Source organism: Coregonus clupeaformis, chromosome 19, assembly GCF_020615455.1.
Source record: "Coregonus clupeaformis isolate EN_2021a chromosome 19, ASM2061545v1, whole genome shotgun sequence".
NCBI classification, from domain to species: domain Eukaryota; kingdom Metazoa; phylum Chordata; class Actinopteri; order Salmoniformes; family Salmonidae; genus Coregonus; species Coregonus clupeaformis.
Genome location: NC_059210.1, coordinates 35,377,166 through 35,392,476, shown reverse-complemented (window position 1 = coordinate 35,392,476; position 15,311 = coordinate 35,377,166). Strand labels below are relative to the sequence as shown.

At 42.4% G+C, this 15,311-nt stretch overlaps 1 protein-coding gene across 3 annotated transcripts in view; it reads left to right on the top strand.

Moving 5' to 3' along the window:
• The first annotated feature begins 3,027 nt into the window (after positions 1–3,027).
• Positions 3,028–15,311, top strand: part of LOC121532050 (plasma membrane calcium-transporting ATPase 1-like) — a 38,864-nt gene continuing 26,580 nt past the window's right edge. Inside the window, exons 1-2 of one of the 3 annotated variants that reach the window (XM_041837697.2) lie at positions 3,028–3,111; positions 3,312–3,428. The gene's annotated coding sequence lies outside the window, so the exon portion shown is untranslated. Of the gene's footprint in view, positions 3,112–3,311; positions 3,429–8,464; positions 8,783–12,068; positions 12,317–15,311 lie in introns of those variants that run through there. The other 2 variants (XM_041837695.2, XM_041837696.2) reach the window with 2 other exon arrangements.

The window sequence follows — 15,311 nt, the reverse complement described above, 5'->3', positions numbered from 1 at the left end:
ACATAATATGCAGCAATAAGAGTTGTTCAGCATCGAATATTGCACGTTGAGCAACAACAAGATATAAATAGCTTTCGAAATTACCATTAGCTGCTTTATCAAAGTAGGGCAGTAAAAATAGCATGTCCACCTGTCTTAAAAATGTAATCAAAATACAACAAAACAATTAAATAAGAAATAATATAAATATATAAATAACAACAATGACTTGTTAGCATCTAATTGCACATATTGAGTTATATTGTAACACCCTGATCTGTTTCACATGTCTTATGCTTGTCTCCAACCCCCTCCAGGTGTCGCCCATTTTCCCCATTATCCCCTGTGCATTTATACGTGTGTTTTCTGTTTGTCTGTTGACAGTTCGTCTTGTCAAGCCTACCAGCATGTGTTTTTCCGTACTCCTGTTCGCTCTAATCCCTGTTTTCTAGTTCTTCCGGTTCCAACCTATTCTGCCTGCCCTGACCCCGAGCCTGCCAGCTGTCCTGTACCTATCTGAGTCTGACATGGTTTATGAACTTCTGCTTGTCCTGACCCTGAGCCTAACTGCCGCCCTGTACCTATCAGGCTCTGACCTAGATACGAACCTCTGCCTGTCCTCGACCTGCCCTTTGCCTGCCTCTTGTGGTTTTAGTAAACTACTCTGAATATTGAACCTTCCATCTCCTGTGTCTGCATCTGGGTCATATCCTGAGTTGTGTTATATACAGTTGAAGTCGGAAGTTTACATACACCTTAGCCAAATACATTTAAACTCAGTTTTTCACAATTCCTGACATTTAATCCTAGTAAAAATTCCCTGTTTTAGGTCAGTTAGGATCACCACATTATTTTAAGAATGTGAAATGTCAGAATAATAGTAGAGAGAATGATTTATTTCAGCTTTTATTTCTTTCATCACATTCCCAGTGTGTCAGAAGTTTACATTCACTCAATTAGTATTTGGCAGCATTGCCTTTAAATTGTTTAACTTGGGTCAAACATTTCGGCTAGCCTTCCACACGTTTCCCACAATATGTTGGGTGAATTTTCACTGTTTAGACAGTAACGGTTTTAACAGTATTGGAAAAACCAGACCGACGGTACAGGTAAATATCCCAGTTTACAATATACATATATGGTATACTGCCCAAGCCTCGTGGAAATCGATGCATATACAGTACCAGTCAAAAGTTTGGACACCTACTCATTCAAGGGTTTTTCTTTATTTTTACTATTTCCTACATTGTAGAATAATAGTGAAGACATCAAAACTATGAAATAACACATGAATCATGTAGTAATCAAAAAAGTGTTTAAAAAATGAAAATGTATTAAATTTTAGATTCTTCAAAGGAGCCACCCTTTGCCTTGATGACAGCTTTGCACACTCTTGGCATTCTCTCAACCAGCTTCATGAGGAATGCTTTTCCAACAGTCTTGAAGGAGTTCTCACATATGCTGAGCACTTGTTGGCTGCTTTTTCTTCACTCTGTGGTCCAACTCATCCCAAACCATCTCAATTGGGTTGAGGTCGGGTGATTGTGGAGGCCAGGTCATCTGATGCAGCACTCCATCACTCTCCTTCTTGGTCAAATAGCCCTTACACAGCCTGGAGGTGTGTTGGGTCATTGTCCTGTTGAAAAACAAATGATAGTCCCATTAAGCGCAAACCAGATGGGATGGCGTATCGCTGCAGAATGCTGAGGTAGCCATGCTGGTTAAGTGTGCCTTGAATTCTAAATAAATCAGACTGTCACCAGCAAAGCACCCCCACACCATCATACCTCCTCCTCCATGCTTCACGGTGGGAACCACACATGTAGAGATCGTCCAGTCACCTACTCTGCGTCTCACAAAATCACTGCGGTTGGATCGAAAAAATCTCACATTTGGACTCATCAGACCAAAGGACAGATTTCCACCGGTCTAATGTCCATTGCTCATGTTTCTTGGCCCAAGCAAGTCTCGTCTTCTTATTGGTGTCCTTTAGTAGTGGTTTCTTTGCAGCAATTCGAACATGAAGGCCTGATTTACGCAGTCTCCTCTGAACAGTTGATGTTGAGATGTGTCTTACGTGAACTCTGTGAAGCATTTATTTGGGCTGCAATTTCTGAGGCTGGTAACTCTAATGAACTTATCCTCTGCAGCAGAGGTAACTCTGGGTCTTCCTTTCCTGTGGCGGTCCTCATTAGAGCCAGTTTCATCATAGCGCTTGATGGTTTTTACGACTGGACTTGAAGAAACGTTCAAAGTTCTTGAAATGTTCCGTATTGACTGACCTTCATGTCTGAAAGTAATGATGGACTGTCATTTCTCTTTGCTTATTTGAGCTGTTCTTGCCATAATATGGACTTGGTTTTTTACCAAATAGGGCTGTCTTCTGTATACCAATCATACCTTGTCACAACACAACTGATTGGCTCACATGCATTAAGAAGGAAATAAATTCCATACATTTTAACAAGGCACACCTGTTAATTGAAATACATTCCAGGTGACTACCTCATGAAGCTGGTTGAGAGAATGCCAAGAGTGTGCAAAGCTGTCATCAAGGCAAAGGGTGGCTACTTTGAAGAATCTCAAATATATTTTGATTTGTTCAACACTTTTTGATGATTCCATATGTGTTATTTCATAGTTTTGATGTCTTCACTACTATTGTACAATGTAGAAAATAGTAAAAATAAAGAAAAACCCTTGAATGAGTATGTGTGTCCAAACTTTTGACTGGTACTGTACGTCACACCATGTACAGTTTCACTCAGCGGGTCATGTTGGCGTGGTGGAGATCCTGCTGGATAAAGGAGGGGACATCGAAGCCCAGTCCGAGAGAACCCAGTCTGAGAGAACCAAAAACACACCTCTCTGCTCTTCACTAAACACATTCTTTCCTGAACACCACATCAGTGACCTTTTTGGTAAAACATTGGGGTATGTCTTTAGTGGAAATTCCCCAAAGGTGTTTTGTGGATTGACTAACCTGTGGTCTAGTCCTTCCAGGTGGTAAAGCTGTTGCTGCTGCGTGGGGCCAACAGGGAGTACAGTAACGTTTCAGACAACACTCCTCTCAGCCTGGCCGCCTCAGGGGGCTGCATCAACATCCTCCTGAACGTCATTGCGCTAATGCTGGTTAGCTACTTCTTTCAAACTGCACACAGATACATAAAAATGGTATCCACAATGAAATGTGACTCTGGGGAAGTAGACAAAGGGCCTCATTACCAAAATCCTGAACTATCCCTTTAAAAGTACCAGAATAAAATAAAAAGGATACAAGATAAATGAATACAAAATGAATGAAAAATGAAACTGCCTAATCTCTGCTGCAGGCAGCACATGCACAGACTTGCTCCCTGTCGCTTCAGTTGGACCTGCTCCTCCTTCCAGGCAGCCTGGTGAAGTTCCCTCACCACATAGCAGGATATGGCATTGATGGTCTTCATCAGGTAAGGAGATCCACCTCAACGACTCTTTTAGGAGTGAGGTTGATGGTCTTAATCATGTAAGGAGAACCCCCTCAACTACTCTTTTAGGATCATTGACCTCTCCAATGGGGGAACTTCTATTTCTTTTTTAGTCATAATGTCCTGTAGTAGTGGGCGCCTGCATTCTCCATCAAATGTGTCAAAGTGTGGGTTGAGACTGAATGTGAGACGTTTTTAGGGCTTCAAATAATACAGCCACCAATTCTCCACACAAGTGTGCCCTTGTATGCACTATTGCACAATCACGGTTATATACTGAGTATTCTCGGTTTAAAAAGTAGGAAAACAATTTACCACCCCAGTAAAGGTAATGAATATCTCTTTATTGTGATGAATTTTACTGTTTTCTTCTAGGTTTAGGAAATATTCAGAGCCTCCTATGTATTCCATTGCAATTTAGATTGTGGCCTAGACAGCTCTTGCAAAAATGTTTTACAAGTTTAGAGAAAACTTTCCAGGTGTTCCACAATGACCACAAGTAGGCAGTATCACATAATATTTGGCAGCATTTTGTGAGTTGTGAGTTCAATGTATTTGATTTCTTCCGACACTGCAGATTGCATTTAATTTTATTTAAAAAAGGATGATTGAAAGTAAATTAAATATATATATTCTCCCTAAAATACAGTGCAACAATTGGATGCAGACATTTCTTCACTAGTAGCCTACATTTACATTTACATTTAAGTCATTTAGCAGACGCTCTTATCCAGAGTGACTTACAAATTGGTGCATTCAATTTAGGATAGCCAGTGGGACAACCACCCTTTTTTTAAATATATAAACTCGTTTGGGTGTAGGTTCTGATCAGAGCCTGAAGGGAAGGAGGTGCCGTTCCCCTCACAGCTCCGTAGGCAAGCACCATGGTTTTGTAGTAGATGCGAGCTTCAACTGGAAGCCAGTGGAGTGTGCGGAGGAGCGGGGTGACATGAGCCTACTATTTACTATGTAAACAGAAGCAGCAAGGACCCTTCATCAAAAATCATTTACATTTTAGTCATTTAGCAGACGCTCTTATCCAGAGCGACTTACAGTAGTGAGTGCATACATTTTCATACTGGTCCCCCGTGAGAACTGAACCCACAATCCTGGCATTGCAAGCGCCATGCTCTACCAACTGAGCTATATTGTATTATGGTTGAAACATCCCTTTAAAGACTGTGGTCCAGACATGAAAAAGATGTTCCTCTCAAAATACAACCTAACATGATTTATCCACCTACCTTGGCTAAAATGGATTGGAAAATTCTCTATTAGATCCTCATGCAGTGAATTTCAATACATTTGCTGAATGGGCAGAATTAGTGAATTGAACCCCCCAAACCTGGTGAAAAACCATCTAATCCATTTGACCATTGATCTTTGCTATCCCTTCAGTACATGCATAATTGAGCTCCAAATTCTGTCAGTTTGTACAGTCGTGGTCAAAAGTTTTGAGAATGACACAAATATTAATTTTCAAAGTCTGCTGCCTCAGTTTTTATGATGGCAATTTTCATATACTCCAGAATGTTCTGAAGAGTGATCAGATGAATTGCAATTAATTGCAAAGTCCCTCTTTGCCATGAAAATGAACTTATTCCCCAAAAAACATTTCCACTGCATTTCAGCCCTGCCACAAAAGGACCAGCTGACATCATGTCAGTGATTCTCTTGTTAACACAGGTGAGAGTGTTGACGAGGACAAGGCTGGAGATCACTCTGTCATGCTGATTGAGTTAGAATAACAGACTGGAAGCTTTAAAAGGAGGGTGGTGCTTGAAATCATTGTTCTTCCTCTGTTAACCATGGTTACCTGCATGGTGCCGTCATCATTGCTTTGCACAAAAAGGGCTTCACAGGCAAGGATATTGCTGCTAGTAAGATTGCACCTAAATCAACCATTTATCGGATCATCAAGAACTCAATCAAGAATTGAGAGAGTTTCAATTGTTGTGAAGAAGGCTTCAGGGCGCCCAAGAAAATCCAGCAAGCGCCAGGACCGTCTCCTAAAGTTCATTCAGCTGCGGGATCGGGGCACCACCAGTGCAGAGCTTGCTCAGGAATGGCAGCAGGCAGGTGTGAGTGCATCTGCACGCACAGTGAGGCAAAGACTTTTGGAGGATGGCCTGGTGTCAAGAAGGGCAGCGAGGAAGCCACTTCTCTCCAGGAAAAACATCAGGGACAGACTGATATTCTGCAAAAGGTACAGGGATTGGACTGCTGAGGACTGGGGTAAAGTCATTTTCTCTGATGAATCCCCTTTCCGATTGTTTGGGGCAGTTAAATGAGTTTCTCTTTTTCAGAGCTCTTTGGTGGATTTTTATGTTCTTGCAAGAGCTTTTTAAGCAGGGCCTTTCTTTTTCCACATTAAAGGTTTATATAATAATAATAATAATATGCCATTTAGCAGACGCTTTTATCCGAAGCGACTTACAGTCATGCGTGCATACATTTTTTTGTGTATGGGTGGTCCCGGGGATCGAACCCACTACCTTGGCGTTACAAGCGCCGTGCTCTACCAGCTGAGCTACAGAGGACCATGTATGGCAGCCATCTCGGCATGTCATGTAGGGATTGACGGCTCTACACAGGGGTCTCATCCTCTGGTGGTGCAGTTCCGGAAAGGCGTGCGTTGGCTCAGACCAGTGTCTAATCTAATGGCACCGATCTAGGACCTGGCTTTGGTCCTGGACATTGTGTGAGTCTCCGTTTGAACCATTGGAGTCTGTGGACCTGAAGGTCCTTTCCTACAAGACTGGGCTACTCATGGCCTTGGCGTCAGCGAAGCGCATTGGGGATCTCCACACTATCAGTACACCCTTCCTGTTTGGAGTTTTGCGCCTGACGACTCCAAAGTGATGTTATGTCCTAATGCAGCTTTTGCGGCCAAGGTTATGCCTATATCTTACAGGTCCCTGGCTTTCAAGCTGTTCCCTTTCTAACCTCCTCCGTTTGTTCCAGTGAACAACGGAGGTTGCATGGCCTGTGTCCGGTGTGTGCTTTATGCACATGTTTGGTAGGACCAAGGATATCTGCGTTTGTGACCAGCTTTGTGTCTATTTCACTAATCCAGCTCGGGTTCGGGAGTGGGTGTTTGGCAGCCCGCAGGTTGAGCATTTATCCAGGTTACCACAATTCCCTGTAGGTTTGAGCCTTGGGCTGCCTGGCAGTGCACGAGTACGCAGTTTACAGGTTACTGCAGGTGTCCTGTGGGTTTGAGCCTCCGGCTGCCGTGGTTCATCGACCCTGGTCGATGCTATGCAGTGCGCGTGCGCGCTTTACCAAGTCACGACAGGTGTTCTGTTATTTTGGACTTGGGGTTCCTTGTACGAGTTCTGACATTTCAGGCTCGCAAGGTAAATATTGTTCTTGGAACTGTGGGGTTATGGACTTGGACTCTATGGTCAGGGCACATAGCCAAGTTAAAGCAGGTTCTGGTTCCCTATATGGGGCTCTGACAGTTTAGGCTTCTCGGGTATATATTAGGGAAAAAGGTGGCTTCTGTAACCCGTTTTTGGAGCACAGTAGGGTACAGTACAAAAAAAGGACAATACAGTACTGAGTACTGTACAGCACAGTACTGTACAGTGAGTAGAGCACAGTAGAGTACAGTATATTGTACTGTACTCTATTGTACCGTACTCCGCTGTTCTCTACTGCACTGCACTGTACTGAACTCTACCCTACTCTGCTGTGTTGTATTGTACTGCACTGTACTTTACTGTGCTGCGCTGTTATGTCTGAACTTGTGAAACATGAGGAGAATGACATTCGTATCCATAATTATGCATTTCTGTGTAGTCCAGAACAGAGACCCATGATGTAAATCCGTTACCGTAACTCCGTTATCGGGTGTAAATCTACTTCACTTACTGTAGTTCAATAACCAAATGAGATTTTTTCAAACTCAAGGTGCCATGTCATAGCTGACACACCATTCTTTATGCAGACATCATCTAATCTGAATTCGGAGCAGGTATTTAACAGAGTTTTTGGAAAACGTGGTCCCATAAAAATGTTTGCATCTGGACAGTTCTTCTAGTTTTTGTACAAAAAGTAGTCCTTGTGAATAGACATGTATGGTTTTTAAACTTTGAAATCAATATTTTTTGTTTGGCATGCATTTAAGTGAAAAACTGAGTCCAAGCTTCATTCCGTTACCGTGGAATTGCCCTTTGTCTAAAGGATCGAATACCTAGGAGACACAAGCAACAAACAATCCACTCGGAAAGAAGCTGACGCGATAGAGAAACGCAGCCTGATCGCTATGCTTTTCAATGGCTCATCACTCTTTGTTGTGGCACTGGCCGAATGTCATGTTAGGGTAGCTTTCAAACAGAGTCACTGGCAGGGAGGGTACGTATTATTTGGAGAGATTCCATTAAATAATGTCCTCTTCCTCTGTTGCCCTACATATCAGAGCTGCACATTCTGCAGAGGCAACTGGGTCTGAACTGCATTGTAATCTCTCTCTCTGTCTGTCTCTTTCTGTGTGTGTACTTGTGTGTGCCTCTAATCCTGCTGTCTAGCTGAAGTGTATGTGTGGGTGTGTGCATTTGTGTATAATCCTTCTGTGTCTCTGTGTGTATATGTGCGTCTGTAATCTGGCTGTGTGTGTTTTGTGTATGTGTGTAGGTGTAGTTTAATCCTCCTCTGAATGTGGGCATCTGTGCACGTGAGGTTGTGTGTATGCATGTGTGATATGTGCACTGCATTTCAATGTGTGTATGTGTATGTCACAGCAGTAGTGAGGTGATATGAGGCCTTGATCATGGGATACTTGGCTTGATCTCTTAATTGGGGGTTGGGGCATGGGGAAAGGCAGGACTCTGTAGAACAAGGGGATGGGAAAGGGGTCTGATCAACACATTCCCCCGCCAATCGCTCCCTAAGGCCCTTGGAGCTATAGCTAACCCAATGACTGGTGGGTGGAGTAGGGTGGGGTTGAGTGAGGTTTAGTAGTTTACTCCACAAGCGTTAGTGCTGTAGCGCCACAGCACAGAGTACCACACAGGCAAAGACTGAGCCACTGCCACGCATCAGCCCCTGGACGGATATGCGTGCCTATTTATAGCTAATCCGGTTTCGGTGAGGTCGTGCTCTCTACTGTCCCTGAGACGGAGCAATCGGAGTTAAGCGCCGCTTGCGTGCTGTCGTCGTGCAAGAGAGGGCTGGCAAAGGATGAAGCTAGGCAGCAGACAGGGCTCCATTCGTGTGTGTGACCATTGATGGACAGATAGACAGGGCTCTTCTGGATGATTCTGACATGGCGGCTTTTCTTCACCTCTACACACGAGCCCTGCCCCACCGGCGGCCCCCTCTGTGACTCACATGTAAGTGACTCCGCCTTGACATAAACTATCATATCACACCAACATAAACAATCATTTGTGGGCTCTTGGGTGCTTTCTTGGAGCTCATTGGAATTGCAGTTCATTTTACTAGAATTATTAACTTTTTGTTGGTCAAAATAAGAAATTTGCATGACCAGTTGTGAGTACTTTTTGTATTTAGAATGGGATTTTAAAAGCTATACCAATCGTTTATTTATCCTTAATTTATTATTTGCTCTGTCACACTAACAACACACACACATAGACACACACACACACACACTGTGTCGTAGCAACACAAAAAAACATTATTCATATATTCTCTGTCTGAGAATGCATTTACAGGGTGATAGGTAGGTGCCACCATACTAAGATTAAGCATCTATGTAACTGGAAGAAACATGACATGGCTTAAAATGTTACCATACATGTCACGAGCTGTTTGAATCAACATGTTTCCATGAAACGCAACGTTGTTTTTATGTCATTTAATATCAAAACATTTCCATGTGACGACGTATCAATGTCGGAATTGTACTCTTTTTAAGAATTGTTATTTATTTATTGTAGTAAAGTCATCAAATAGAGAAGAGAGATACATGTAGAGGGGCATGCAGACAGAAAGGGTTCTAGCGAGAATGTAACCCCCGTCCAAAGGGGGGGATGTGTGATCTGAAGTCATTAGCGGTGCCTCTAGACTAGACTCCAGCACTATAATTTCTAATAGATTTCAGGATTATGCTTGTTGTTGTAGTATTGATGGCCTCAGTGGAGAAGGAAAGCTGTCCAAATGAATTACTTAACCTCCCCAACTTTGACCTTTACAGCAGAAATCCATTGACTAATTTCCTGCTGTTGTCTTTGTTGTTATAGTGAGCTTTACTTTGTCATCCCTTATCCCTTTGAAGTGTAATCAATTCCTCATACGTTAACGCACGCACGCACGCACGCACGCACGCACGCACACACACACACACAGAGAGAGCGCACACTATGAATGCACACCACACACGTTGCATGCATGCACGCACGCACATCGCGCACACACACACACGTTTGTGTTTCTCCAGCCTCCATTCAGCATTAAGACAACAGAAAAAGGTAATTGATGATAGAGTAATTTTTTTAATGTTTACCTTTACAAGGTCTTTCAATAGTTTTCATAGTAACTGAGATTCACAAAGACACAAGTGTGATGGGTGGAAGAGAAAAACATGCAGGCTGATCAGCGGGGTCATGGGCTACTTTTGTTCTGTTGAAATACAAGTAACATCCATACATGGCTAATGATGAATGCTTTCTGCGGGCAGTGTATGAATTCAAAGGCAGAGAACGCCATAGGCACAGTATAAAGACGGAGATCCTGTGGGGAAGGCCAAACTGATATAAAGGTCCTGACATTAAAGAGCAGAATGTTTCCAGACAAAATATATCTCAGATCAATGCTCTGTATCCTATGAGTATTTTTTATAGAAATATTCATATTTTATATTGTTCACATTATTACCTAGATTCAACACACATTGTCACATGACTTGCTCCCTGAAGTTGTAGGGTGTCGATTAATTTAACTTAATCAGCTTCGGTCCTCGATTTGGCATCATTACACTCGTATTGTCACTAGATCAAGTGGAAGGGGGTCTCATCCCGCAGGACTACATTGCAGACACATGCCAGATCTTACAATGCCTGGATAGGTATTTAACATATCCGTTTACCAAATCTTATGATATAGCAATCTGATGCCTAACTGCACAGTTGATGACATGGCACACAGCAATTGGTTGACGCGATGCAACGCCTGCGCATCTAGATCTGTGACCCTGTAACGTTTGTTGTTGTATTGTGGCCCAATTAATCTAGGCTATTTAGGCTAGAATCTGCTTAAACCATTTGGTTGTATCTCCATGGCTCTAGTTTGTCTTGTAGTGAGATCTACATAATCAAAAAGTTTCACCAAAAACGAACCTTTCACCGGTGGAGGCTGTGAAAGAGTATTTAGTATAGTAATTTATTTAATGAAATAGAAAGCGCTCATCTGTTTGTGCTTGAGGGCAGAATAGACCTCAGAATAGAATCTAAATTGCCAAGAGATGATTGGATTCCATTGCCATTCAGTGTCAAACAAAAGTGAATAAAACAACCTCCCATCTGGTGGTCTGTGATATCTAGGCAGTGTGCCTCCCTTGAGTAGGAAGTTCAGTCTACATGGAAAGAATATAATCCACAACATGTTTTTTTTATATTTTTTATTTATTTTTATTTAACATTTATTTAACCAGGTAAGCCAGTTGAGAACAAGTTCTCATTTAAAAATGTTACCTGGCCAAGATAAAGCAAAGCAGTGTGATAAAAACAACAACAACACAGCGTTACATATGGAATAAACAAAAACAAAACGTACATTCAATAACACAATAGAAAATCTATATACAGTGTGTGCAAATGTAGTAAGTTATGGATGTAAGGCAATAAATAGGCCATAGTGCAAAATAATTACAATTTAGTATTAACACTGGAGTGATAGATGTGCAAAAGATGATGTGCAAATAGAGATACTTGGGTGCAAATTAGCAAAATAAATAACAATATGGGGATGAGGTAGTTGGGTGGGCTAATTACAGATGGGCTGTGTACAGGTGCAGTGATCGGTAAGCTGCTCTGACAACTGATGCTTAAAGTTAGTGAGGGAGATGAGAGTCTCCAGCTTCAGAGATTTTTGCAGTTCGTTCCAGTCATTGGCAGCAGAGAACTGGAAGGAATGGCGGCCAAAGGAGGTGTTGGCTTTGGGGATGACCAGTGAGATATACCTGCTGGAGCGCATACTACGGGTGGGTGTTGCTATGGTGACCAATGAGCTAAGATAAGACGGGGATTTGCTTAGCAGTGATTTATAGATGACCTGGAGCCAGTGGGTTTGGCGACGATTATGTAGTGAGGGCCAGCCAACGAGAGCATACAGGTCACAATGGTGCATTCCCTGATTGTGATTCTAAGAAATGCATCCAAATTTTGTGCCTTTAACTGTGCAATTTGACAGATGTCATGCACGACAGGCAAAGTAGAACTGAATGGACAGTGGTAGAGAAACTGGTAATGAAAAATATGGGATGGCATTGTCTTCACTTTTCCACAGTGTCCCCATCACTGTGTTCGTGGCTCTCTCAGGGACAGCAAGCAGTGGCTGTAGAGCGCACCGATGCCACAGATTGTCTAATTAGATTAAGGAAGAAGCTTTCCTGAGATAATCATTGAGCGAGCCTTTTTCCTCTAATGAAGCCTGCGTTGGTTGAGTGTGTGCGCTGAAGGGCAAACCTTAATTTTCAAAGGAAGAATTGCAATTTGGACATAACCCTGAGAAGGGTAACTATCTGAATACCCTAGAGAAGTACTGGTACTTTGGGGATTGGTACTTTCGGGATTATGGGGGTGTTTCTGGAGTTCTGTGAAAGACACTGCCTTCCCTAACCGGACGTGTGGTATTACCGGCATATACCTCCTGTTGCTATGAGGATAGGAAAATGGGGATTTCTAGTAAGTACACTCAATATTTTGGTCAATGCAGAAACAATCTCTAAAATCAATAGTAAGTGTCAATATTAAATGTTGTACAGAAATGTGTCATGTCTCTTTAATAATGCTCGAGCTGATTCTATCTGCTACCATTGTAAGGTATCATCCAGGGTCACTTGTTAGCCGTGCTTGCATGGTGTCATTCCTTGATGGGTTTATACAGTGGCTTGCGAAAGTATTCACCCCCCTTGGCATTTTTCATATTTTGTTGCCTTACAACCTGTAATTAAAATTGACTTTTTGGCGGTTTGTATCATTTGATTTACACAACATGCCTACCACTTTGAAGATGCAAAATATTATTTATTGTAAAACAAAACAACAAATAAGACAACAAAAAACAGAACACTTGAGCGTGCATAACTATTCACCCCCCCAAAGGCAAAACTTTGTAGAGCCACCTTTTGCAGCAATTACAGCTGCAAGTCTCTTGGGGTATGTCTCTATAAGTCCCCTGTAGCTCAGTTGGTAGAGCATGGCGCTTGCAACGCCATGGTTGTGGGTTCGCTTCCCACGGGGGGCCAGTATGAAAATGTATGCTCTGGATAAGAGTGTCTGCTAAACGACTAAAATGTAAATGTATAAGCTTGGCACATCTAGCCACTGAGATTTCTGCCCATTCTTCAAGGCAAAACTGCTCCAACTCCTTCAAGTTGGATGGGTTCCACTGGTGTACAGCAATCTTTAAGTCATACCACAGATTCTCAACTGGATTGAGGTCTGGGCTTTGACTAGGCCATTCCAAGACATTTAAATGTTTCCCCTTAAACCACTCGAGTGTTGCTTTAGCAGTATGCTTAGGGTCATTGTCCTGCTGGAAGGTGAACCTCCGTCCCAGTCTCAAATATCTGGAAGACTGAAACAGGTTTCCCTCAAGAATTTCCCTGTATTTAGCACCATCCATCAATCCTTCAATTCTGACCAGTTTCCCAGTCCCTGCCGATGAAAAACATCCCTACAGCATGATGCTGCCACCACCATGCTTCACTGTGGGGATGGTGTTCTCGGGGTGATGAAAGGTGTTGGGTTTGTGCCAGACATAGCGTTTTCCTTGATGGCCAAAAAGCTCAATTTTAGTCTCATCTGACCAGATTACCTTCTTCCATATGTTTGAGGAGTCTCCCACATGCCTTTTGGCGAACACCAAATGTGTTTGCTTATTTTTTTCTTTAAGCAATGGCTTTTTTCTGGCCACTCTTCCGTAAAGCCCAGCTCTGTGGAGTGTACGGCTTAAAGTGGTCCTATGGACAGATACTCCAATCTCCGCTGTGGAGCTTTGCAGCCCGTTCAGGGTTATCTTTGGTCTCTTTGTTGCCTCTGATTAATGCCCTCCTTGCCTGGTCCGTGAGTTTTGGTGGGCGGCCCTCTCTTGGCAGGTTTGTTGTGGTGCCATATTCTTTCCATTTTTTAATAATGGATTTAATGGTGCGCCGTGGGATGTTCAAAGTTTCGAATATTTTTTTTATAACCCAACCCTTATCTGTACTTCTCCACAACTTTGTCCCTGACCTGTTTGGAGAGCTCCTTGGTCTTCATGGTGCCGCTTGCTTGGTGGTGCCCCTTGCTTAGTGGTGTTGCAGACTCTGGGGCCTTTCAGAACAGGTGTATGTATACTGAGATCATGTGACAGATCATGTGACACTTAGATTGCACACATGTGTACTTTATTTAACTAATTATGTGACTTCTGAAGGTAATTGGTTGCACCAGATTTTATTTAGGGGCTTCATAGCAAAGGGCGTGAATACATAAGCACGCACCACTTTTCGGTTATTTATTTTTTAGTATTTTTTTTTCATTTCACTTCACCAATTTGGACTATTTTGTGTATGTCCATTACATGAAATCCAAATAAAAATCCATTTAAATTACAGGTTGTAATGCAACAAAATAGGAAAAACGCCAAGGGGAATGAATACTTTTTCAAGGCACTGTAATGTCTGGTGTTTGAGTTGGGGCCTGCTAATCTTGTCTCCCTCCATCACAGACACTGTCTGATCAGCCCTAATTACAAGACTTTCTCGACCACTGAATCGACTCCAAGGATCGATGTCTTCAGGCTTCACAGTTTTCACTGCAAGGCACAGCCATCGTGCTGGCAATTAGTTGCACCCTGTGTGTTATTATTAGCTGTACTAGGCTTAGATGTGTCAGTAAGGATGAGCAGATAGGACCTCAACATCTTTTAGGTCCTTTTTCCAGAGTTTCTCTACAAATTTCAAGGGATTTTTCAAGTCAGGTACACTTTGCCCAAAGCTGATCATTTCAGGGCCAACTTATCAGTTTTATGTAACTGAACTAATTTGTGCCTTTCATGTCTTAAATGGACTTGGCATATATTCCCTTCGCAGGGCCTCGTGTTTAAAGCCGGCTGTCACTTTGTGTACAGGCCAGTGGGTGTGAGTGTCAGACATGATCGCCCCTAACAGAACTCTCAATTCAAGTTGATTGAGTCAAAAATGATTGATTGACTGAGATGGGATGTCTAGAGCTATAACAGAGACAACAAAAATGTCCTCATCATTTCAGGAGAAGGGGAATGATTTGATTGTATTGCAGTTTACAGCATTGGCCTGGACTAAAAATATAAATTTGGGTAACAGTCTGAAAACAATGGTCATGTCTTTGTAGAATTCTGGGTGAATTCTTCCTCAAATAGCTTTTCTATACAGAGGCTGTGCAGAAGCTTGGCATAAACATTGCTAAACATCTCCATATCCTTTAAAATATGTGTGTTTCATTAGGCAGATTCCATCTTTTGCTGATAGGTCCCGTGTGGCTCAGTTGGTACACTCTAAAAAGAAAAGGTTATTGTAGTATCCTTTAGGGGTGCTTCAAATTGAAACTGTGGGGGAACCCCTATAAGTTATTCGAAGAACCCTTTAAAAGGGTTCTTAAAAGAACCCCTTTTAATGGATCCTCAAATAAACTTTTGAATAACCTTTTGGGGTACATT